Source organism: Haemaphysalis longicornis, unplaced genomic scaffold, assembly GCF_048455015.1.
Source record: "Haemaphysalis longicornis isolate Haplotype H1 unplaced genomic scaffold, Haemaphysalis longicornis Haplotype H1 scaffold_7, whole genome shotgun sequence".
Taxonomy (NCBI): Eukaryota; Metazoa; Arthropoda; class Arachnida; order Ixodida; family Ixodidae; genus Haemaphysalis; species Haemaphysalis longicornis.
In genome coordinates this window covers 148,218,664-148,245,538 of record NW_027526422.1, presented here as the reverse complement: position 1 = coordinate 148,245,538, position 26,875 = coordinate 148,218,664, and positions in this window count along the sequence as shown.

The window sequence follows — 26,875 nt, the reverse complement described above, 5'->3', positions numbered from 1 at the left end:
ACTATCCAGCGCCAGGTTTCGAACCCTCGACCCTGCGGGCGGAACGCAATGTACATTGTGCTCTAACCACTGCGCCACAAAGCCAACACAGAATTGGAGGCTACGGACGCGCCTTATATCCTTGACCAATTCAAATTACTGCTGATGAGCGCTCTCTCGTCAGCAGTTGCCACAAGTGCAACAGCATTAACGTAACGCAAACTACTTAACGTCGTGCGCCCCCGGAAATGCTCTGCATTTGATCGTGCCCCTCGCGAGGGGGATGTTTCAATGCGTCTTCCTACTGGCCAGTACACTCGTCGCCATCTGTCGGAGGTTGTGCGAACCCTTTGCGGCTGATGGCGCGCGATTTGAAACGACATTTGCATATGATAAAACTGAAAGGCTCTCCAAGAAAAACAAATACCATGGCCAGTTTTGTTCAGTCTGTCGAACAATGAACAAAGAACGTGCGCTGATGAGCGAAAACGACGGGTTCCTCTAAGGGACAAACAAAAGCTGCCATTGAAATTAGTGAAAGTGGGACATAGGCGTAAACCACAAACAATGCAAAGCGAGGTAGTAGAGGTTACACACTCACGCGAACAACGCCGCTAAACGATCTGTCAGCGCTCGCGTAAGGCAACTTCCGGTGATGCAACGGACAGCCCAAGGATTCGCCGGCCGATTTCCGCCCATCACTCTGCGTCTACGTTTTTAAGTGACCTAAACGTACTCTTTGCCTATAGACGTCACCATAACAAGTTTTTTTTAGGGTGCGGAAAGGCGAAAAGAAGCGAAACAGAACCAAAACACTGCACGAACCCCTATCAGCCACGCAGCGCAAATCCCGTCAACGCCGCGGTGAAGCGGCGGCAGGCGGCGCAGCGATCGCGAAGCTCGAGGCGTATAGCGAAGAAAGAGAGAGAACGGCCTTTAATGAAACTCGAATCACGCAGCGCAACGGTGAAGCATATTGCGCGCATACTTGGAAGCGGGTGGTAAAAAAATCGCGCCAATCCACCCCGTGAATGTGGTTGGAAAGCAAAGCTGTAAACGGCACCCATAACGATTACCCATGCGACGTCACTTAAATTCACTCACATCGCTCTACAAATAGTATAACCAGAGAGAAGTAAAATGCACTTAACCACACCTTTTATTACTTCACAGAGATATTCTTGGTAAGGTTAAATCAATGCATGATGCATGAACGGTGTTTCGTTGAGTTGTATGGGTGTAGCGCAAGAGTGGAAACTTTTTTCTATAAAATTAAAGTAAGCTCCAACCCGGTGTTAGACGATCTGACTTCTCCGTCTCTGCGCCACGGACGGAGGCGACGAGATTTGCGGCAGAGAAGGAGGAGGAGGAGGAGGAAGAAATACTTCTGTTCAGATTTCTGAACGGCCCAGAGTGCAGCCCTGGGGAGTGATTTCTTCTTCTGTGGGGCCCATATACAGTCCGCGCGGCTTGTGTTCTGTCCACCCGCAGAAGCTGGGTAGGTAGAGAGGGCCTGGACAGCAGCATCTCCCATTGCTCTTGTTGGGTAGTTGACGGAAAGAAAGGGTGCTCAGTGCTAAAGTCGCACACCCCGATTACGGGGCGGACTGTTCCTACTTCTGAGCAAAATTTACATTAAGCGTCGTAGCTGTGGGAAGGAGCCCACGCGTAGGCTGTGGGAAGGAGCCCGGATTGTATGAGCCGTAGGGTAGTTTGTTGATCTCTGGAAAGGTCAGGGTAAGGCGAAGCTACGGTCTGTCTCATAAGGCGTTAATGCTGGGTTATCTCCCTGAACGTGACAAGCGGGTGACTGTCCTCGTGGAGCTCAATAGCACGGGAGTTAAAAGCGCAGGCTGTTGAGCGGGCGTATTTGTTGCCCTCCATTGAAGCGTGAGGGGGTGTCCAGATCAGCTGAATGGAACCGTTTGGAAGTGTTTTTTGGCGCGCGCAGTGCAGGTCAGGACACCCAACCCGACTGGTAATTCCAGTAGGCTTGCTGGGAATTGGTGGCTACCCTCCGAACCCCTGGTTAAGTGAGAGCCAAGGCGATGGCTGCCTCTTCTGCTGCCGTCATTTCTTGGGTCCTAAGGGTGATACACGCAAGGAGGTTAGTTCTGGAGGTAGCCACGATGATGGCGTATTGCTGCCCTCGATGTTTGGAGGCGTCTGTGTAGACAACTGCATGGTCACCACCGAGGGTGGTGTATAGTGCTTGAGCCCATGCTTTTCGGTGACCCTCGTCATGTGAGGGATTTATATTTCTAAGCAAAGGGAGTATCTTTACTTTTAGTCGCCAAGAGTCTGAGAGTACGTCAAGTGGAGTGACATTCTGGGCTGCCCAGCCAATCTGGTGAAGCATGCGGTTACCCACCGCAGTTCTGAGTCGGACCTTCTGGTTAGAAAGATGGCCTTCTATCAGCTCTTCCACCGTGTTGTGGAGCCCCGTGCTAAGCAGCCTCTGTGTGGACGTACTCATGAGAAGATCAATGGACTGCTCGACCGCCTTTCTGATTATTATATAAAGCATCTCTATGTCTTCTTTGTCGAGCAGAAGACAGGGGGTTGACGTAAGTGGCTTTCTAGAGAACTAAAGCTTCAATTAATCGAAAGGTATCGGATTCCTTTAGGCTTCGCGTCTTGGTGGCAACTCGCCTGATCATGTGTATGATTTGATTAATGCTATTTTTGAGGCGCTGTAAGGAGACGTCACTCTTGCTGTTAGCCTCGAGATGTAGGCCCGGGATCTTGATGCTGTGGCTTGGAGTGATGGCCTGGCCATCAAGGAGTATTTGAATGTATTCCTTGGTTTGGCGTGAGGGCGGACACCAAGGAGCTGTGATTTTTTACGTGAACAATGGAGGCCACAGGCTTTAGCACATTGGCGTACTAGAAATGAGGTGCCGTGCATTTGTGTGACCTTCGTTGAATTTTTGTGACTCTTAGAACATGAGCAAGGTGAGCACAGGACCGCTAGACAGGCGTGAGTGGTCGCGTGACGCTTTTACGTGGCATTCAGCGAGAACGCAGGGGTAATCACGTAGATGTGCTTGATGAGTACACCACCTGTCTTCCCCGTCTTCCCGTGGGCTCGTAGCTAAATCGGTAAGACAATGGGCTCTCGCTTTGTTAGTCTATTAGTTCCAGGTTCGATTCCCGGCGGTGCCATTAAATTCTTTTATTTGTTCGCTGGAGTTTTCTGGTGACACCAACGGTCGCGAAAGAACCCTTGGGGGGTAGAGGTAAAAAGCTTTGCTTGAAAAAGACTAAGCAAACACGCGAAGTTTTGCGACCAACGTACCTGCTTCAAGACAAGCAGGTGTTTGGAATGTTGCTTACTGTGTTGTGGCGTGGGTATTTTTTATTAGTCTAACCGCTTCGTAGTAGTGAACTGCGAGAGCAAAGGCGCCAGATAAACTTCTAAGTTTCATCGGTCCTCTGTGCATACATCTACGGCAAATCACCCAGGAACAAAGCCGTTTCGTACCCAAGCCATGAAATTGAACATTTTTAAACCATTGTAAATTGCTTGCACAATGTTTCACTCCAAAGCGCGCATGGTGTTGTGCCAGAGCGCCCGGCCCAAATTCGTTGCACGGGGCGACGCGCCGACAGCGGGGCCGATTCACGCCTCGTCCAAACCAGACAACACCGCCCGCGGCCGACAGGCTCAAACATGCGCCGCCGCAGAGTCGCCTCATCCCTCTCTGTCGCGGCGGCTCGGCCGAATCATGCATCGGGTGAACGTCCGGCAACCGACATGCTACCACACGCCTGGAGGCAACACCACTCTGGAGGCGGCTTCGCATAGACGGCGACGAAGTCGCCCTCCCTTTCCCCGTCGGGGCGGCTCGGCTGACGCAACCGCTTCGCCTGCATTCGTTGGACTTCAAACTTCGGCCAGCGCGAGTCCTGGTTGGAGCGATTCAAACTTTTTGGGGCCACAACGGACTTTCGGGGGTATAAAAACCCGCCCGGAGGCGCTTATCGTCGGCATTCTTCGGCGGCACTTTTCGTTTTCAGAGGCACCGACTGGAGTGGTGCTGTCGCCGTTGTGCGAGCCATGTAACAGTGTTGTTTCAAGGATTTCAAGGATTTCAAGGATTTATTAAACATTTTTCGGTACATACACATTGCACGTAGTTATTAGTACAGAAGGAGGTCCCAAAGTAAAACTGTCGGGGGGGCCTCCTGTTAATAAATGCGAAAATGTTAAAAAATATGTAGGCAGTCGAGGTACGGGTCAGTTTAGCACGCTAATTGGATATGCAAACACTATAACAAAAAATTCTGCAATTATATCTCAGAAAAAAAAGGTTTGAGTACTATAAACAGGGGGAAGCACAAAAAGTATTATTCAGAAAAAAGAAAAAAAAGTTAGCAAGCATGGTCTTAAATTACTGTGCAATGAAGAAGCAATATTTTGTACAAGTACTAAAACTTCGCAGTTAGGTACGGATCAGTGTAACACGCCAATAAAATATGGAAGCACTAGAACAAGAAATTATACAATATTAGCTCTGGAAAAACAGGATTAACTACTATACGAGACTTTATTATTCGGAAAGATTGTTAAGCAAAAACGATCTTAAACTGCTGTTGAATGAACGCATAGAATAAGACAATTTAATTGTTATTGGTAATGAATTCCATAGTTGAATGGCTGCGAAAATGGCTGTTTGTTTGCCGTAGTTAGTGTAGACCTTAGGCAGCAGTAGGTTAAGGCCTTGTGCAAATCTTGCGGGGTTGGTGTTTGTTAGGTGGGAATCCAAGAAGCTACTAATAATTATGCCATGTGTGCGAGCCCGAAAGATGATAGCACCCAGTTTTAGTTGAAAAGCAAGTTTTAGCGGTGGAATCTTCAGACTGGTGTAGATGGGAAGCGCCGATGCGTTGTAAGGGCTGAATGTAATTAGGCGAACTGCTTGGTTTTGTAAATGATGGAGACATGACAAATGAGTAGAATATGTGTTTCCCCATGACGATACGCAGTAATTAAGATGACTGTGAACAAATGCATAGTATAGAGATATCAGGATATGTTTCTGAAAATAGCTTCGAGATCTAATTAGTACGCGTATGCCAAAACCAATTTTTTTTTGTAAGTGATTTCACGTGGAGATTAAATTTCAGATGAGTGTCGAGTAGAACTCCGAGGAATGTTACTGTGCGTGACATAGGAATGGCGGTGCGTTCAAAGCAAAGGCTTGGAACTGAAACTGGATGCTTATTAGAGGTATGAAATATTAAATATTTTGTTTTTGTGGGGTTTATCTGGAGTGCGTTTTTATTACACTATGCTGCAATATTTTCGAGGTTTTTGTTTAGCCTTGCTGTTAGGGCGTCTAGATTAGGATCACCTGTTAGTATTGTTGTGTCATCGGCGTAAGGAATACAAGTTGTATTATTTAGGCACGTAGGCAAGTCATTAATATACACTAAGAAGAGAAGTGGACCTAAAATTGACCCTTGCGGAACGCCTTGATTTACAGTTATAGGTTGGGAAGTTGCGTCTAAAAGGCGTACCACTTGGGTCCTGTCTGCTAAATAGCTCCGCAAAAGTGTTAGAGGTGGCCCACAAATTCCGAGTGATTCTAATTTAGAAAAAAGAATTTCATGATTAATGGTATCGAAAGCTTTCGTGAAATCAATAAATACCGCTCCAGCCCAGTGTCCTTTGTCAATGAGCTGTTTAATTTTATCTGTAAATTCTATAAGCGCAAGTTCTGTTAAAAGATTAGGGCGAAAACCAAACTGGCAGTTGGTTAGAAGGTTGAATTTAGCAAAATATGCCATTAGACGATCTGAAATAAGCTTCTCGATTAATTTACTAAAGAGAGGAAGAATAGTTATAGGGCGGTAATTAGCTAAAAAATTACGCTCTCCTTTTTTGAAGACTGGAACACTTTTGCCACGTTTAAGTTCAGACGGAAAAACGCCGGTCGTAAATATGTTATTGATTATGCTAGCAAGTACGGCGGACACGTCACAAGAAACTAGCTTTATTTTAAATGGGTGAATTAAATCTAACCCGGGGCCAGTGTTTTTTAAACTTTGAATTACATTATGGACTTCGTCAGCTGGGGTAGGACGCAGGTAAAAACAATGGGGACATCTATGGAGGCATGAAACGTTACTAGCCTGTGTTACATTCACTTTAGAAAAGAAAGTGCTAAATGAGTCAGCAATGTCCATAGGATTCCTTAAAATCTGCATACCATCGTCAATTTCAGTTATAGAAGATTGCTCGTCACCCAGCTTAAGGAATTCTCTGATTAGTTGCCAGTTCTTATGGGTGTTGTTACCGTTTTGAAGAATTTTATTTTGGTAGTAGTTCTTTTTAGCTTGCTTCAACGTTGCATCGAGGGTTTGCGAATACTTTTTATGATGAATTTTAAGAGGAATATTGAAGGGCCGAGCTTTAACTTTCTTGTAAAGGTTGTCTCTTTTACGAATGCTGCGTAGGAGATCATTCGTTATTCATGGGTTCCTAGGGGCAGAGTATCGCTTATGAACGGGAGTCAGTGACGTGCATAGGTTAATTGATTCTACTATTTTAGAAGAGAATAAGTTGAATGCCACTTCTGGGCAATGTTCCTCCAACACGTCCCTCCAGTCAATAAGCGATATGATTTCGGTAAATTTACTGGAGTCAAACGAGTGTCTTGTTATGGTGTGAGGTTTAGATTGGGTACGACTTTCGAGCAGTAAAAAAATAGGGCAATAGTCTGTGATATTAAAGTCGACAATTCCAGGAACTTGAGGGGAAACTAAGTTAGATAAGATGTGGTCAATAAGCGTGTGCGGATCATTTGGCACGCACCGAGTAGCTGATTGTATTAAAGATTCTAAACCGTTACCAACGAAGCAGTTATTGTACTCTGAGCATGCGCCATCTGTTACGTCAGTGATGTCAATGTTTATGTCACCCACAATAATGATGTTTTTGTTTTCTAGATTTAATTTGTTTAAGATTTGTTCCAGTTCTTTGCAGAAGTCAATGTAACAGGCGGACGGTGAGCGGTAGTCGGATGCTATGATAGTGTTTCTTGCAAATGGAAAGGCAACGCGGTCGAATTCAATCCTGACTGATTCAATTTTTGCTGTGCTAAAACTTATGTCATTGCGACGTTTGTAAGATAATGCGTTTGAAATTAATATAGCTGAAACGCCATGGCGGTCATTCGGGCGGTGATTAAATTCAGCATGGTGATTCGGCAAAGAAAACAGCCTGTCATCACTAGATGATAACCAGGTTTCCGGCATGCAAATAACGGAAAAGTTGTGGTTGGACAGTGTTAAAAAGTTCACAAGATCGTCGTAATGTTTAGGTAGGCTACGGATGTTAAAGTGAATAACGGATATGTGGGATGTGGCTGAATTTTTTAGTAGGGTATTTAGCTGGTGTACAGTGTAATACATGATCGCATTAGCGACTTGATGCGCGATTGCGTGCATGCCAAGACGGCAAGATCACTGACCCCCGAAATTCGATAGACGTGGCTATCCTTTGTCTTGCGCACTTTGATTTTGCAGTTTTCGACCCAGAGGAACTGCCATTCTTTTTCTTTTTTGAGAGCCAATGTTTGCGCGAAGAGTCGTTTGTTCTCGGGAGTGAGGTGATCGTTGACGAAGACGGGCTTGAGACTTATTTTCTGACGTGAATCCAATAGAGCCAGCCGTGAGTCGTGCCTTTCTTGCCTTCGCTATGAACTCCGCTTTCTTTGTCCGCAAGCAGAACCGAGCGAGAATGTGCGGACCGTCTTTTGCGGGTATGCGATGAACAACCTCAATATCAGACGCTGAAACAGGGCACTCAGTTTTTTCTCCAATTTTTTCGAGAATTTCTGCGCAATCTTCCCCCTGCGTCGAGGGTACGCCTTTGATTTCAACATTGTTAATGGGGGAATACTGTTCCAGCTCTGCGACGCGCCGCGCTAGCTGGTGGTTTTCGCGAGCAAGTTCCTTGTTTTCTTTTATTAGCACAGCTTGCTGTGCTTTCATTGTTTCTACGATGGTTTTGAACATTCTGAGGCTAGATTTCATGCTTTCAACTCCTTTTTGTAATTCAGCAACATCCTTCGCTAACACGGCATTAGTTACCATCGCGACACACAACGCGTTAGAACAGGGCAGCAGTGGAAGCGGCAGTATAGAAAAGCAACCAACCCAAATCCAAGTACTCAAAACAGACCTGCGTACGGTAGGATGTCTGGATTAGGTGCTGTCACACCGCCGCAACCACAGCTGCCAAGTGGCAATCCCTCCGATGCGTCGTCCTTTTGTAGCCGAAAGGCACGGTGGGGACTGGTGGCGCTGGCGGTTGTCACGTGTCCAGGCGTTGAAGATCGTCGGCTACGTCAGACGTTGTTCGCCACACGTGTCGAAACGGTGATAGCTGTGTCGCTGTCGAGGTGCGTGGAAAACAGGAACGTGCAGGGCCTGCGTACGGTAGGATGTCTGGATTAGGTGCTGTCACACCGCCGCAACCACAGCTGCCGTTGTACATACTGTATATAAATGTTGCTTCAACTTTTCGTCGGCTCGAGAACTTCATCGCTCTACTTTGCGCAGCGTCGATAGCGGACAGAGCAAGGCAAAGCCGCTACACCGGTGACTGCGCTCGGATGGGCAGTCGCAACAGTGGTGGCTGCGGTGAGAGGGCCCAGTCCCAACAGTGGTGACAGCGTCGCGATAGCTGATTCCCAACATCGGTGACAAGCTGGGAAAGCGATTCACAACACTGGTTACTGCAGTGGTACGCCCAATCCCAACAATGACCAGGAGCTTCCTTGCGGCGCCTCACGGCAGTTCGGATAGCTTCCAGGAGGGTGCCAGCACGTACTCTTCTCGTCGTATGTCTGCAAATTGTTGACCTCTGCCTGGTGCGCTGCAGAATCCGAGGGAGGCCGGGGGTAGCGTTTTGTTGCTTTCGTTCTATGCCTAACGAAAACAGAAGGCAATAAATTGCACTGGCGTGGGTCAACCGTGCCAGAGCCACACGAGGAAGCAGCAACGGCTCCTTCCGAAAAAACCATCTCAGCCTCGTGGCCGTTCATCTCATCAACGGTAAAAGGTTTAGCAGGCGTCGAAGCATTGTTTCTGGTTTCTCTCAAATCATTCTTTTGCAAGTTGAACAGTACCACCTCAAGTACTTTTCAGAGACGTACTTAGTCCGAGAGTTCTTCAATATCCACCAGTTGCAAAACTCCGCTTGGGAATCCCGGTGGCGCGGGCCCGCCTGCTTCGTTAAAGCTAAGGGCCAAGCGTACTGGCGCGACACCTGGGGGACAAAAAACTGGACGTCGCTAAACATTTACTTAATAACACAACTTCAGTATATAAAGCTCGTTTTTCAAAGCAGAAAACACGCATGACGTAATATGTACTTAAATTTATAGGGTTTTTTTTCTGACTTACGGCAGCTGCCGCTAGCGCTTGAGTACTAGTTCAGCTTTGAGCCGGCGGATGACAGGCTAGTTAACTTGTCCCGTGATTGGCCCTGTTTGCCAAAGCTCAGGGTGGCCAACTGCGCCCGGCTTTTGATCGTCTTGGTGTTCGAAGCGGTCACAACACAGGGAAGCATAAAAATAGACGACACCGCATTAACCCAGAACTGTTGTCGTTCTCTCTATCTCTGTCCAGGTTGTGTGAGCGCTGTGAACACCATGTGAACAGCTACCAACTAGCCCAATAGCCCGTTCTACTGCCGCTTTCGATCCACGGGGCCCATGGGGAGTTTCGCAACTCGTCTCTAATGAGTAACTCTGCTTCCTCTGTTGCTCGGAAGAAGCGTTGGAAATTGTGTTATCTAATAAATGAACTTTCAAATCCCACATAATTCCACTTCTTACTAGCCTTATTGCAATGCGCGTGAACTACACTAACCTACAGTGCCACACCGCACTTTCAATACTTTGAGCCAGCGTTCTAATACAGGTCGCTGTAGAACCCACTTGCGGTTTTGTACTATATTACACATTCGATATACCCAAATTGTGCTTTCAAACACAATCTCTGTGCATGGTAATAATAATAATAATAAGCTTTATTCAATATTTTATATACATGATATATTTACTGCCACACCTAAGCACGCAGTGCTTGTGAGTGGGCAGGCAGATCAGGGGCGCAGTGCGATAACGCAAAAAAATTGAAATAAAAGAAAACAAGGAAGAAATATAAAGAATGAAAATACATCCATGTATGCCCTTAAACAGCATTTCATCCCTTAGAAAACACTGCTAGTGCAACAAAATCAGCAACAAGAACAGTAATGCCGAAAAAGATTACACAATACCAATATCACAAATATACAGCGCCGTACGACACAATTGACGCATATCAATGAAGAACTGCATTCAGTGTCTATTATAAGGATTTTCATTCACAGTATAGTCACATCACCGTCCGATTCTTGTCGAAACATTCAATGCTCTTCGCCATATGGGAGCTCCTCGGGCAGGCAAATGTCTCAGCGAACATTAGAGAATTCTTCAAGGCGAAGTTGACGTCAAGCTGAGGCTCCACTGTAGGGACGGAACGGCACAGATGGTACGCCCATAACAAGTACAACAACCGTCCCATCGATAGCTCTGTAGTGTTAACGGTGTAGGTGGTTCGCCGCTCTCTCAACGCCATTGCGTCTAACGCGGGTGGCAAGCCCAACGCTGCAATGACCGTGCTCCGGAAACCAGTGGAGCCGGAGTCGTTCAGATACGCACTGCGCACACATTTCATTCGGTATTCGACGTTGCTGCGGGTTTTGTTCAGCCACTTATTCTCCAACAGGTAAGACCACAGGTTTTGGGCCAGGTCGAAGCCTATCAGAGCGAAATCCAGCAGCTCCCTCAGCTTCCCGCGGGAGGGGTGCAACCAGCGATACAAGCTGGTCGGAACGTAGATGACGTCGCCGCGAATCACCGTCGTTGGAAAGAACAGGCTGTCGCTGCTCGGTATTTTCCGGGCCACTTTAGCGCTCCGAACGTCAAAAATGTAAGAGCGGGCCGCCAAGTAGCTGTCGGGAAATGTTTCTGAAATGTCGGGGACAATTATGTCTGAGGCGGCAATCTGCTCAGGAAGCATCAATTTCAGTCGGCCTAATTCCGTCTCCAATGACTTATTTGATACGCCGTCAAGTAGAGCGTGGCTTGAAGCCTGCTCTATGACGTTACGGCGGATCTGTGCGAAAAACTCGCGGATATAGTCATCCACCACGCGATTGCTGACAACACTGGCCTGATGACGATCAAACAGTTCGCAGACGTCGAGTGCCTCACAAGCAGTGGTGGTAATTTGATGTGGGTGAGTTTCGCCAAGCTCTTCCACCAGGTTTCTTAATCTAATGGCAGCGCATATGGTGGTATAGGCGATAAAAACAGGCTGGTGAGTAATGTTGGCAAGAACATTTATGAAATCGCCGATCTTGTCTTCCTTTCTCGTAATAACACTTGTGACATTCGGATACACGGGAACTACTATTTCGTTCACAAGGGCTCTCCAGTCGAAATCCGAGAGTGCTTGGAAAGGTGACCTTGTAATTTCATCAGTCGTGCTCTCCGTGTGCCTAGCGTCCCGTCGATGTGGAAGTGATCTCTCAAGCATAAGGACGTCATTCATGGTCACAGATGTCTTCAAGGCATTGTTCACGGCCGTAAGCGCAGGAGTGCTGGTGACTTCATTCACGTGGTCCACGAAGCATCCGTCGTGCCTTTCTATTTTCAAAACTTCTCCTGTCGTTGAGGCGGTAAAAGCAAGGACCCCAGGGACACCGTACCTCAGGCTAAGCCGAGCAAATAGCCAAAGGGTATTGTTTATGTCTAAGGCCGTAGACCCATTTAAAGCTGTTACCTTCAGTACCGCTTCTGCGTAGTGTACGAGCTGTTCAGCAGGTGAAGTCGACTGTTGCCACGGGCCTTTGATTAGAAAGGCCAGCAATCTGCCTGCAGGAGTATTTTCAGCTCCCCAAGGGGCGTAGTCGATCAACGCCGAGCTTACGACAGCCCTGGTCACTAGAGGGTAGTGAGTGACAGCGCCCGAGTCTACCCTGGAGCAGACGTAGGCGTAGAAGTCTTCGCAGGGGTCCACGCTGGTGTTCAGTGCGCCGAGCACTATCGTGGCCTCCTCGGAGCAGCAAAAAGAGCGTTGGTGCTCCCGGTGGGGGTACGTTTCGGTCTTTCCAAAAATGACCGACAGCAGCAAGACCAGAAGGAAGGCTGAAGTGCCCGCTCCAGCCAGAACAAGCAGTACGTTGAATTTCCTCGCGTTGGGCTTCGTCGTTTCGGTCTCCATGCCTGATGTGACGACCGTCTCGTTTATGGGAATCGTGGCCTCGGATCTTCTTCATCTTCTCGATTTGGTAATGCCACGTACCTACTGAGAGCGATTGGCCATGCATTAAGATTTGTCTAATTATTCAAAAAAGATTCTTTATAATTGTAAATTTTTGACGGATAATAGAAATAAACACAGACGCTCCTTCGGCGGGGCCAGATAAATGATTGTACGAATCAGCTAACATTTGTCTTCCGGTAGCCCTGATGTGCTCGTGAAGGAGGAAGTAAATTTGTTCTTGCGTTGCCTGGACTGCTAGCATCGAATGAAAAAAGAACTGAACTTTCTAGTTGAAGTCTGTGATGTCGAGACGCCAAAGTGAGCCGCGAGGCCCTGAACGAGATATTCATAGTCGTTGCCGGTGCTTGCGCCCGTCGGTCTGGCTGACTCGATCATATGCGCAGTTCGATTTGCTTCCGCTCCCAAAAAGGGCTTCAAGAGTGCTCCTTTGCGTCGCGGAGTGAATTTTTCACAGCCTGCTGCGATTAGGTATGTTTCGAACGAGCGGTGCCACTCGCGCCATGAAATGACCGGCCTCCCCGGGTCCGGCAAAAATGGTTGCGGCTTCGCGGCTATGTCAGCCATCTTGACACGATAATGAACGAAGTGGTGCCACTTTACTTTCCTTTATGAAGTTTATATAATCCTGGTGCGAAAAATACTTGGTGCCAGTTGACGATATCTTGCAGTATTACCTGAAGGTTACATGTCGCTGGACGTATTTGCTGCGTGTCGCTCGATGCACGTCGATTTCGGCACTATGCTGCTGGCCGCCCTTTCCTCACCGGTGCGGTCGTCCGCGTAGGCCTAACTCTCTATCGCTCTCCGCTGACTGTTTCAGCCCTCACTACTTGAAAATAAAATTTGCGGCCTTTTCGGCGGCTTACATGTTACTGCAGGAATGTCGAGCGCTTACATTTCGGACGGTTCTTGAGTCGACTGCGCCATTGTGGTGTCGCGTCGGCGACGGCCCCGAAGGGCGAAGCAGGAGACAAACGCCCGGTGAAAGAGTCAAGCCAAAAGAGACTAATTTATTCAGTGACATCATATATATACCCCGGGGTTAGCCCCCTGGTGGTAGAATCCCCGAAACTCCCAGATGCGAAAACCCCGTATACTACAACAAAACTATGAATTCCATTTTAATTTTAGCTCTGGATTATCGAGGATGTCGTTGGACCGCCCCTTGAGTAAGAAATATATATGAAGACGTGTCACAGTTATAGTTCACAAATTTTAACATACCTTTACGACACGTCCACCGAAGGCGAAACCCGCTAATGAGTCCGCCCTCTCATTGAGCGGGATGCCTGTATGTCCAGGCACCCACAGAACCTAAACATATGGGATGTGATTTTGAAAAAAGTGGTGAAATATTTTAGATGAATAGAATTTTCAGATTTGACAAAGTAAGTGCAAAGGAATAGGGAGTCGTAAAAAATTACATACGATGCAGAGCTAGGACTTCTTTTTATGGTCAGAGCCATGGCCGTGGTTCTGCCTCAGGCATGGACATGTAATCTGCGAATCTGAAAGAAAAACTCCAATCTAAATCAGAAGGGCAAATACCAACCGCTGATTTACGTTCATATTGCGAGCCATCAGAGGCAATAACCACACGACGTGGATAATGAGCAACGTGCCCTTCTAAAATGCCCTGTAGGATACGCCTAGGAAGCAGCTTGGTGAGGTTACTACGGGCCAGCCTCTGCAGTACGTACGGAACCAAAGATATCTTGGTATCCTCTCACACCGAAACCTCTCATGGGCCCCTGAGGTGAAGAGACTACGGACGCCAATTTCAACAGCATCGAAAATATTGGGTACCTTGCGGGCAGCCACTGGGGAGCGATTGTCACTCTATGGTTGTGCTGTTCAAGGCGTACGCTGACGTAGTGTTTCGCTATAGCCTGCCTGCCCTGCAACAGCTATCACCTACAAATAAAAACCAAATGGAGGCGGCCAGGAATAACTGTCTCAGAAAGTGCCTAGGACTTCCTAAAGGATCGTCGTGCTCTGGGACAATTTCTCCAACCGGTTGTCTCCCCTTCGACGTACTACGGCTTCAAGAAACGCTCCGCGTTCACTTGAGCCGCAGGTTACATGCAAACACCAATGTCTTGTCACATTTTGCTCCTCAAAACCACAATTCTAGCTTTGGGCAAACCATTAAGAGCTTTAATCTCTCCATTCCAACTCCAGCTCCGCAAACAATGCCACGTAACTTCCCACCCTGGACCGATTGATCGGAAACACCTGAGTACTGTTCTTCTGGAATTTGTATCCCATCACCTGACAAAGCATTGTCGTATCGGCTTGAGCGACCGACTTCACCCGCGTCGGCAGAGTTATACGCGATTAGAGAAGCCCTACGATACACGTCAGCCGCCGACGTACTGGACCGTCTTCTGCGATTCAAGAGCAACTCTTCAAAGCCTGCAACGTGCTAGCTGCTTCAGCTTTCACGAACTTGCCCAGCGCGAAGTGAGGTATTTACATCATCTCGCATACGTCGCTGGGCACCGGGCAACCCTCCAGTGGATTCCAGGGCACAGTGGCATCTTGATAAATGAGAAAGCGGATGAGGCTGCCCGCAGAAGCCTACAAATTAGGAACAGAAATATCTTATTTACTAAACATGATGCCTCAACAATTACGAAGACATAAGCCTAGACGGAAAGGAACCGTCTATGGTACCTGCCGGAGTACCATCACGTTTTTTTTACATGCCATAGATCCCTATAGTAGAATGAGACTGCCGGAACATCAGCCCGTCGACTGGAGACGTTACTTCATAGGCTCCGTCTCAAAGCAGCATTTACAAACTCCTACCTACATCGCATAGGCCAGGCATCAAGCCCATACTGCGATGATTGCGGCTCATCTGAAACAGTCCAGCATATATTACTCGAGTGCTCTGCTTATTCCAACTCAAGGTGCCGTTTACACGATAAAATTGATTGTCTCCACCCTGGACCAATGACACCGAGACTTACTTGGACCGTGGCCATCTCCCTCTGCTCAACGCAAAGTCCTATCTGCGCTATTCGACTTTCTCCAGGAAATTGGTGTGTCTACGACGTTGTAGTCTACCGTGATCTTTCGATAGTTGTCTTACCGTGGTCTTTCGAGCTCACCATCCCGGGCATCCGCTCGAAGAGATATACACCAGTGGCGGAAGCGAGAATGTTAGCACTTGAGCACTTGGACCGGTCGTACAGAGATTCTGTTCATGTGTTCACGGACGGATCTGTCGACAGAGAAGCCGATACCAGCGCAGCGGCCTTTGTGATTCCCGGCATGAACGTTTCCTGGGCGGCTCGCATTGACCAGTTGACGTCATCAACAACGGCAGAGTGCATAGCGATCGAGGCGGCCTTGAAAAAGATCAAATCGCTTCGGGTGCAGCATGCGGTAATTCTAACGAATTCCAAGTCGGCCCTACAACTCTTGCAGCTTGGATTTGCCGCAGATAAAATTTGCCAACGCTCCCTGCGTCTTTTTCAGCAGATAAAGGAAAACGGATTTTGCGTTCGCTTCCAGTGGGTCCCTTTCCACGTAGGAGTGCTTGGAAACGAGGCTGCGGACCAGTTGGCTCGTGAAGCGACATCGTGCACTCGTCTTCTGAAGGTGGCTCCAGATGAACGGCGCATTTTAAAAACAATCATACAAGATCATTTCCGCTCTCTTTGGCGACCAAGACATCGACCTTGTGTCACAAAAGGAATGAAGAGGACAGAGGCAACCTTACTGTTCCGCATCCGGACCAACTCAGCGCGGACACCGGCGTGGCTCCATAAGCTGAACATTATCGCTTCACCTCTGTGTGGAACGTGTGGTGCTACAGGCGACATCGGTCATTTTATTATGGACTGCCGAGAGCATGCGGAGGAGCGGTTAGCTTTGTTTAAAGAACTGCGAAGGATGGCAGCTCCGCATATGCCTCTTTGAACGATTTAATTTTCCCGGAAGGCCATTGGATCACGAGGAGGGACATCTTTCGTTTGATCCTGCCATTTTTACGTGTCACAAGCCTCAGCGAGTCATGGTGAATTCCCGCGCATAGCGGTAAAAAGGTGCTGATCGGGTGAGCAATTTCCGGCATACCTCGCAAGGCTAGGTCCACCCGTCAATAAACATTATCACCACCACTACCAGTCTTCACGTCATTTCAAGAAATAGTTAGCTCAATGCCCTGAAGCAGGACTGTATTTTTTCTTTTTTTATCTTTTGCTACTCTTTTTAACAACCTAGCACCTTTTTTCCCTCTCCTTTCCCTGCAGAGTAGAATGTCGGCGAATTCATGTGGGCAAACTTCCCTGCGCTTTCCTCTTTATTAAAGAGTTTCTCTCTCTCTCTCTCTCTCTCTCTCTCTCTCTCTCTCTCTCTCTCTCTCTCTCTCTCTCTCTCTCTCTCTCTCTCTCTCTCTCTCTCTCTCTCTCTCTCTCTGTTGCACTTCCTTCTTATTCTTCCCCTTTAGGGTATGGCCTGCATCCAAAACAGGGATTTGCCAGGGTTTGTGTTGGCTATTATCTTAAATGCGTGGGTTAGAAATCTCAAGCATTGACATAGGTAGAGAAAATATTCACACAGGCGGGCAAGACATAAATGGGAAGTATTTATCAACAGGGAAGTCTTCCGGTGGTCTTGATGCAATCCTGAAGGAACGAGTAAATTCGCGTGACGAAGGCTGCTCCGTCCGAATTAAATCAGTAAAGTAGTTTTTAGCTCACGATCAAATCGTTCAGTTAAGTCAGTGACATGGGGCAGACGCGTGCTGTTGTTCTAGATGTCAGACTTACACGCACATGTACTAAGGACCACGGAATGCGATGTCAGCTAAAATATACCCAATCTCATTGAGCGCTACCGCTGCACGCAAAGGGACCGACACTATATGCGCAGATAATGTTACTTGGAAGAAGTACCTAATGTTCTTAGAATAATGAAGTTTTCGGTTTATTCCAACGCGTTACTAACGGACAGGCAGTCAGTTATCAAAAATATATACAACGTGCAGCTGGGAATTTTTTGTGCGTGGACCCATTGCCGGAAGTTCAGCCTCACGGAAAGGAGTGTGATCGGTCAATCTAAATAAAGTTCCCTCCCATATGGCAAACGCCAACAGGCTGTTCTTACTCGTGCGGAAGCTCCGCAAGCTTGGCGTGTTCGCGAATATTTTCTTCGATACATTTGGAATATCTATGAAGGTTTAAGGTGTTCGCTTCAATTTTCATCCGCATTTGAGCTTCTTTGGCACTTCATGTTTTGCGTGGGTTAGATGGGATTACCTGAGCGCGCCACTGACTCTCCAGAGTTCTCCAAAAGAGTGGGATGGCAAGGTAAGATCATGAGAGTAAGAAACCGGACCGCCCGGTTAGTAAGTTCACGAGCAGTCCGGTGGACGGCGTCGTTTCCCTCAAGTCATTCATGTTCTCTGGCGTAGGTCATCCAATGGGTTTTCTGGAGTAATATGGGGGTTTAATAAACATTTGGGGGAAAACTTCAACTCATTCTACCGTTTAAGCAATTTCGAGTTGCCTTTACGGTGTCTCTCATAGTGTGAGGCTTTTTTCTTGCGTCCCTCCACACAGTAAAGCGAACGCCATCGCTCCAGTTTGAGCTTTTTTTAGGTTTGCATCTGTGACTGTTAAACAGCTGTTTAGTTGTCGTCATGGTCAAACACTAGTGGCCCAGCACTAGTAGCTGATTACGGTAGTTCCTGTCTGTTGAAGGATGCTTCTTCCCGTTGGTGTGTTTTATAGGCAAAATTTCTGCGCCCCTTATTTAGGTTGCGCCCCTTATTTCTTCAGCGGTTTTATTGATTCCCAGTTTGATGAAGCGGTCGTTGACCGTGTGTCGTGGGAGTCCGAAGGAAGTTTCGTACGCTCGTCTTAACGTAGTTTCCATTTGCGCGAGGTTTTGCTCATTAAGTTGTTGGTACGGTAGACTGTGTGCTATTCAGCGGATGACAAAGGCTTGTGTAATTCGAAGTGTTTTCTCTCTGCTTATTCCTGATCTTTATTTCATGACCTTCTAACCATGCGCGCTGCTTGTTGCATCCTTCGCTTGAGAATATCAATTGTGCGTCTCGATTTGCCGTTGCTCTGCACATACACGCGCAGTGTTCTGATTTTATTCACGCGTGGGATTCCCGTGCTTCTTCAATGAGAACTTTGATATTCCCAGCTCTTTGGCAGCGAACGTTAAGTATTCTTGTTATTTCTGATTTCTTCGGATGTGCATCTTAGTCCATATTCTCTGGCCAGAGCTTGTGCCCAGTGTACGGCTGCTTGTAGAGTTTCGTTGTTTTGCGCGAAGGAGCCCCCAGTGGACCATACGGTCATCCGCGCATAGCGCGTGTCATATTTTGTTTATTTCTTGAACTTTTTTTACGGGTTTTACCATGATTGAGCACCGCCAGGCGCACAGCGGCACACTCTACATTCGTAACACTGTAAACGATGTCTTGGGGCACGCTCAACTCTGCGAGAGGCAACTGTCACGTCGCCAGCGGCATGACTAGTGTCCGAGCCATAGTTCTGCCGCTGGAACAAGGTCGAATTGCAAACTTTTCGAGCCATGGAGCGGAGTGGTAGCCAGGTTTACCTATCAGCTAGCAGTCGCCTTTCTCGAAAATCTGCCCAGAAGAGACCACAGAAAAAGCAGCTCTAAATTCCTTCCCTAATCACCAACAACATCCCGTTTCCCCTCCCTGTGTTGACTTATGAAACGTCCTGGGTTTAACAGAGCCATTTACGATATGCGGCTTCATCGCTGCCATTGAAGAATCAAAAGCCAGCTTACCTCCGGGGTACAATACAATCCGGTACTGGTTGTCTAAGAACGTAGAGAAGGGCCTTGCGCGCACTTTTAGATTAATTGAACGACGTATATGCTGAGGAGGTTTCCGCTTGAGTGGAAACACTCAGTGATAGTGGGTATCCCCAGGTCAGAAAAACCATCAGCTGGTATATCACCGCAAGTACACCCGTTTCCTGCACTCTCACAATATTTAAAATATCTGAGCGATTGGGTTGACAACAACGAGTGGACAGGAAGTCTGTCGGCCTGTTTAAAAGCGTCGGGGGAAGGGGTTGCCGCAGGGTTCCGTACTAGTGCCTGTATTGTTTAATATTTCATATGCACCCTTCGCATGGAAGCTACGAGACCAGTGTCTCGTAGTTTTCTTACCTATCCACACAATGTCGCGCTGTGGTTCATACACAGAGCCCTCGGTTTGCATTGTCGTCATAGCAAGCACGTCACCTTTGTAAATTCAATTCAGCGATTATCCGCCCTTGCGAAATTCGCTTTGCTTTCTAGATTTCCTGCCAACGTTGCTGTTTTCGCATTTCAGAAACACGTCGTTGTTGACAGACATAATTACGTCTGTCGCGGGCAAAGATTACTGTGCTCCTCAAAAAAAAAAGAAACATCTTACCTTCTCAACCCGTTAGGTAAGCCTGAACATCACCTAGAAACAGGGACGTTCAGTCTTGAATAGATTGTTCGCCACTATATGGCGCCGGTCTGGCCGGTCTACGCCACAGAAGAGCGTTCGCTCGAAAACTTCTACCACCCCAAGCATTTGGTATTTGTCGCAGCTGCGACAATTGATCGCTCTGCTACACAAGTGGTGCCGCAACCTCGAATTCGCCTGTAAATTTGCAGCAGCACCATGTAGTGTGCGCTATAGCAGTGAAGACAATATGCCATGCTCTTGGACTTCAAGTCCGCCACTCGGCTTCGGGTATCTACGTGTTCGTAAGTCCCGGAAAGGCTCCTCGACAACTTTGCTTTTCATCTATCCTACTTACTATCCTACTTCTTTCTGTTTTCCTTTCTTGGTCATTTCATATACCGCAGAGAAAACCACGAAAGAAAAAACGCTGCAAAAGATACAGCCTGAACTCTTGCCCTCGCTGTTTGCAATTCATCCGAAACCTGCAAATAGCGAATCGTGGCGCTTAGCCTCCTGGTCTTGTACATAACTTGTGTGTAAAGCCACTCAGTCGTGCTTCGATAACCGAAATAGTGCGGCTAGTCCACCATGACACCGGCCAGACACTCGGCCGAAGCTTGTTTCCGCTGACCTTCTTTGTACTTGCAACGATTCTACGTCTCTGCTTTGATCCTTTGTCGTTTTGTCCATTGGAGCCTTTACACGTGTTTCATTTTCCTTTCAATGCTCTGATCTGGCGAACGGGATGGTGCACTGAAGGGCGAAACTATTCCTGCTGCTCAGACTGCTCTTGGAACTTTGGAAGTTTAGCTTGTATTTTCTAGCCACTGTGACTCATTCAGTTGCGTACTTTCGCATACAATTACTGCCTGTTCTCCTTGCCGTAATTTTCAACTGCGGATGAGTTAAACTGCGCGTTTACACATTGGAAGACGTTCTCCGAACTAATTAAAACACCAGCAGGGAGAACGCGTCTCGAAAAATTCCTTCTGCAAACTCCCCAAACTTCCTCGTTGCATGCTTTCCAAGTTTGCCTTGGAAAATGTGATCTTCAGGTGTCACCTTAAACAGGATTATCAGAAGCACCTCAAGACACCTCAGTGCACCTCGCAACCACTCATAATGAAATTCAGCAACGCCAGACTTGAATTCTGCACCCTTCGACTGACGAGAAAAGTAAGAGAAACGGGGACTCATTTCAAATGAAACCTCTCCTACTTTGAATTTTTATAGATGTTCTCAGCGCTGATTCTCACGCAGCTGGCTACGATTTTCCATTCAAATTTTCAGCGCTCTCATCACACCCCTCACCTGAATACAATTGTAACGTCTAAGCCCACGTGTAAGCGCTGCTCCGCGGTCTGCGAATATCAGTGCAATGCGCCCATATGCCTCTGCAAACGAAAAAATGGCTGCTACTCACTTCAGCTAACCCTGGATATGCAAAGCGAAAGCTTGTCTTAGCCTGGTTAAGTCTTGGTTTCACTTGTCTGACCTTTGATTTAGGTGTAGTTATTCATGAAAAACCTGCCTTTCTCCACGGTTGTCCAGGCTCCGGCGTTTTCCGAGCCGAACGGCTCGCTCTTCTTTAGCCTCTGGCGCTAAAACTCACACGTTGGCAATCCTCCTGTGAAGCAGCTTGCCTGACGATATTCGAGGGGAGGTCAGACTCCGCTTTCCGCTGAAGGCTCAAAGCCCCCAGCTCCCGCTCAATGCTCAGAGAAGAGAAGACGGCCCGTCACCACTCCCATTAATGACCAAGTTTTCATGCACGCGCCGAGTCAGAGTCACGTGATCAGGCAGCGAACCAGCTGCAGATCGAGAGCGCATGCGCCAAGCCTGCCCTGCCGGCGGACCTCGGCACGGCGAGTCACGTGCGGTGCAGCTGCGTTCAAATGAAGGTGAAATCCTTCGCGACGGCGAAACCGCTGGACGATATTTGATTTAACGATAGTTCCTTCATTTTTCCTCAAGAAGATGAGGAAGATTTGTGTAGCTTTGCTTTTAAAAAAATGACTCACTGCCGCATGGAGCCGACGGGAGGAGGACAAACTCCACTGCGCAGGCGGGGCGCTTGCTGGAATTCCGCACCCTTTGTTTCCTGCCTGGAATCATTGTCGGCTAGCCTACCGGCTTACCTCGTCCTTTCCGCCCTCCAATTGCCGCTGCGCCCGATTCCATGGTTTAGGCGGGCGCCCGCTTCTGGTCTCCGGCGCCGCCCCTTTCCGTTGATGGCCATAAAGTCATCCCGCAGACTATTGATGAGCACGGCTAATAAGTGTGGTTGCTGCAGACGCTTAGTGCTCACGGTAAATCGCACAATGAACCTAGTAATGCGGCAGCGTAGATAAATTCATTGCGGACGTTCAAGACGCCGTGTATGCAGCTATTTCAGTCCACACAGCATTAAACTCTGCACTGGAGAACTCGTCAAAGAGTGTTCCCTAGAGTGACATCAGCACTTTCTAACACACATCCATAGACAAAGCAACATGGAAAAAACAACAGTGAAAGTGTAGGCGGCGCTGGGTGTGTACAGGAAGTGAGCGGAGGGCAACCACCATGGAACGGAATCTCGCCCCTTGCGAAGCTTTCTCGCTCAGTGGTGACCGCTGATAAGCAGCTGCGGGAGTGGGAAGCTGGGTTGACATCTCCTCCCGCTATCATCATCATCATAATCTTAGGCGTAGCCGGGGGGTGTTTGAGCCCTCCTTCACCCACGCAATTTCTTTCCAGGCAGCATAGAAGCAAGGGGTAGTGTTGTCTTTCGCCACACTTCTACCTTCGAATAACCCCGATCTCCCAACCCCCACAAAAAAATTCTGGCTACGACCCTGATCATATTCCTTCTTTGCATATTTTCCTTTTCTTCGTTACCTCGAGATCTCTGAGAGAGCCTTTGAGCTATCCTCTTGGTACTCAATAATGATTCCTCTGTTTTGGAAAATCGCTCTTGTTCGACATAAACTTAGCCTTAAAGGGCTATACTGAAACGCTTTTAAAATCAGGTAAGCTTCTATTTTTTTACAAATAATACATTGGTCAGTTCATGCTTGTAACCCTTTTTTCGGCATTTTTAGCTTAAAAAAAAGCGGTATTTGTCGATAAAACGGACCCTACGCCCCACCCACTGCCCCCTTCCGCATCGCCTAAAGAGCGAGGGACCGAGAAGCAGCAACCATACGTAGCGTCATTTTCGGAAGACGGCCAGGGACGTGCGCCGCCGCTTCGCTTTGTCCCAGCATTCTGGGCGCAGTTCCGAATTAAGTGGGCGTGCAATCTTCACTTCAATAATCTTTATTGTCTAGAATTGCTCCCGCGTCGATTTTTAACCATAATGCTACTGTGTTTTAAAAGATTTCCTAAAGCGACGCTTAGATACCTTCATGCCCGAGCGCCAAGGCTACAACATTGCCTTCACGAGTATTCGGGGCAGGCAGTGCCGTCGGGTGCTCTATGCTTCATACGCAAAGCGACGGGGTCAAACAAATACGTAGGTACGCCAAGTTCCTCATACATTATTAGAAGGGGATTACAAAATTTCTCAGACAACAACGCTGTGGGTTTCCCAAACTTCTTGATCGTTTTCCCGATCAACATTGTTGGCTATGACGACAGCTTAGCTAAGTAGGTATATTTCACGCTTCGTTAGCAACAAATTAAGCAAGCTAGAAGGTATGAAGTACCCGCCGCGGTGGCTCAGTGGCCAAGGCGTTGCGCTGCTGAGCACGAGGTCGCGGGTTCGATTCCCGGCCGCGGCGGCCGCTTTTCTGATGGAGGCGAAAAGCAAAAACGCCCGTGTGTGCGAGATTTCGGCGCACGTTAAAGATCCCCAGGTGGTCAAAATTAACCCGGAGCCCTCCACTACGGCGCGCCTCATCGCCTGCGTTGCGTCGGCGCGTTAAACCCCCACAATCAATCAATTAGAAAGTATGAAGCGTTTTCTGCGTGCGGAAGCGGTCCGCACACACGCCGGTCGTTCATGCCCGTACTACCCACGAAGCGGCTCGAACCGCGCATGCCCCGGCACCGCGGAGCGCCCGGCACCAACCGCTCTTCGCTGCAGTCCACAATCAAGGCATGCAGTCGCGAAAAGCGAAACGCAAGGTAAGCGTGTAAGAGGATGGGTGGTAGTCTGGCGAAAAATTTGGATTGTCATTCGAGGCGATTTTTGAAAGAGGTGATCGCATCGAGGCAGCAGATGCACCTGCCCGAGCACGAGATGCGGTGAAAGGCCGACGGATGGCGCTACGTGCGCGCAAGAATGAACACAGCACCGATCGCTAAACTGCTTATCAACGTGGCAATAAAGTTCCACATGCGAGAAAGGGGATAATAGTGCGATGAAAAACTGTGTTAAGGATAGTCATTCGTAATTGTAGAGATAGCGGCGACGAAATATCTGCCTCTGTGCTAAGCCTGAAGTTCTCAACCTCTCAGCTGTTGAAAAAGACGTTCTTCTATAACTCGTGCGCAAGCGTGTTGCACTTGGGTTCCCCTACCTTTTTTTTTTAGGGAATGGGGGGGGGGGGGGGGGGGGGGGTCACCAACGCTAGGTTCCCCTATTTTAAAACTGCGTATGTGCAGCAATTCCACGTTCCAATGACCGGCCGCGCAGCGACGCAGCCTCTCCGCGAGATGCGGCAATCGGCGGCGGCCGCATCTACAGCTGCTGCCTGCGCTCATCGCAGGCCGCTGTACACAGCTTGTTACCCGGTAGCCTGCCCGAATGTAAAACCAAAGTGTACACATGCGAGAAAGGGGATGATGATGTATTTAAAAATTGGGCTAGGAATCGCGACTAACGCTGGTGGTGAAAGCGGCGAATCAATATCTGCACAACTTCCCTGCATCCTAGAAACAGAAGTCTGCCATGAGCCGTTGGGGAAGAACCCGTTTCTAAAGCTCGCCGCGAGCGAACTTGTTCCGCTTATACTTCCCTCAGGCCCTCCTATTCTAAGGAAAGATTGCGTGAGTCTTCCATTCACCAGAGGACTTTCCAGCCCGTATCTGAACGGGAACAGAATGAGCCCTTCAAGCCGAGCGGTCACAGCAGCGCCGACACTTACTAATGTGACGTCATCTGCCGCCGGCCAATACCGAAAAGCAGCTAGGGCTCTGATGGTGCCCCCGGGCTGCGGTCAATTGTTTTGACGAAAGAGATGGTTTGGGTGTAATTTCACAAGAAACAACATGTCTTTTCGAATTCAGCGTCAAGGCAACCATAAAGTAATGTCCCCAACAATTTTTTTTTTTTGAAAAGCTCTTCAGCAGCCCTTTAACTTCGGTAGCCCTAACGTTAAGCATAACTACATGCAAAGCAATGTAAAAGTCATTGTACAGAGAGCTGCTGGTACCCCTGACGACGTTGGGCATCACAGCCTAGTGCCTCAAGTAAATCAAGCGCATACCCGTGCCTTTCTTACCGCTGTGGCACCATCAGCTAAGCTTAGTACGTCATCATCCATGGCAAGTCAAGTCAAAGGCAGTTTGCTTGAACCTTTGAGTACAGGTTGACTACTTTAGACATCAAAGCCTCAAAAAACTCTATAGTGTCCGCTCAGGTCATCCCGTATATCCCGCTCAGTTTCGAGTTGAACGCTGCGCTCCTTTTTTTCGTATTGCTTGGCAGCCAATGCGGAGTGTTGGGAATTTGTTAGCCGGATTTCTGATAGCCAAAAAGACTTTTTCGCCCACGCATTTGCCACGGCGGGTTTTTTTACCTAATTAGCAACCTAATCATTTAGTACTAAACATGGCTGTTCACCCCAGTGGATATGTCCTATCACCACGAAGCAGAAGAACAAGAAGAACGGCAGCTACGGCGCCCATCCCATTTGCCAAGAGTGACCTCAAAAGAAACAGCTGACGCGCCAGTTCCCGAGCCCGGGATGGCGCAGGCCGCAAACAGCCCGTCGAGCCCACAGCCCGTAAAGAGCCCGTCCAGCCCACCTGCGAAGAGTAACCTCGAAGGATCAACTGGGGAGATAGTTCCTCAGCCTGAGACCGCACCGACCGCAAACCAACCGCCCAGACAGCCCAGCCGGCTTACGAAGAGCAACCTCCAAGGACCACCAGAGGCGCCAGTTCCTGAGCCTCGGCCGGCGGTGGACGCCCATACAGTACTCACCGAGCACCATTCGGCGCCGTGGGTAGCCCTGTGGCACGACGAGAACTTCCGGGTGGCCGCCTGCTCGATCGCCGTGTGCGTGCTCTTCACCATCGCCGTAGTGGTGTTCGCCTCCGTGTTCTACGCAAACGGGTCCGGCGAGGAATATATCTTTGAGCCCACAACAGATACCCGTAAGGGCTCCACAAACTCTACCACTGCCGCCACGGGCGTAGAGCCAATTGCAGAAACCGATAAGGACTCCACAGACTCTACCACCGCCGCCATCGACGTAGAGTCAATTGGAGCTCGCCAAGGCAAGCCCGCCAAGGCAACTTCGATAAACGCACCACAAGAACAAGACGACGCCATCACCGGTGACGTTGCAAGCGGCGACGTGGTGGCCTCACGCCAGGATCTCGTAAATGAGGATGAAACGGAGGAAACATGCGTAACATCACTCCAACAGGCCGCCACCGAAAGGAACAAACGCAACGTCACACCACCCCGCCGAATTCTTGCAAACGATACGAGTGAGACGATTACTGTTGCGAAAAGTAGCGATTACACCGTACAACGAGAGGAAGCGACTGACAACAGCACGTCCTTCTTCTAAGCTCAATGTCTGTATTGGAAGGGTCAGAGACAAACTTAGTAATCAATAGCTTCATTACGCAATATATGAAATAATATATATAGAATACGTTCGACCCGCTCCATTTGAGCTCTCCAGCTTCGCTACACAATTTTCAAGTGCACATGCAATGTTCAGCTCTCCCGAAGTAATTTCCTTTCCGATCCTTTTTGTGTGTTTGATTTCTATATTGTAAGCTGTTGTCAAATGTAATAACTGTTTATGAAGTTCGCCCATCATTAACTGCAAAATCGATTCTACATTGATACAATATGCGGGGAGTAGTGAAAGATACGCCAATGACGCACATTTTTAAGAATTCGGTCTAATATTTTAGTGGTACCACTCCACCCATTGT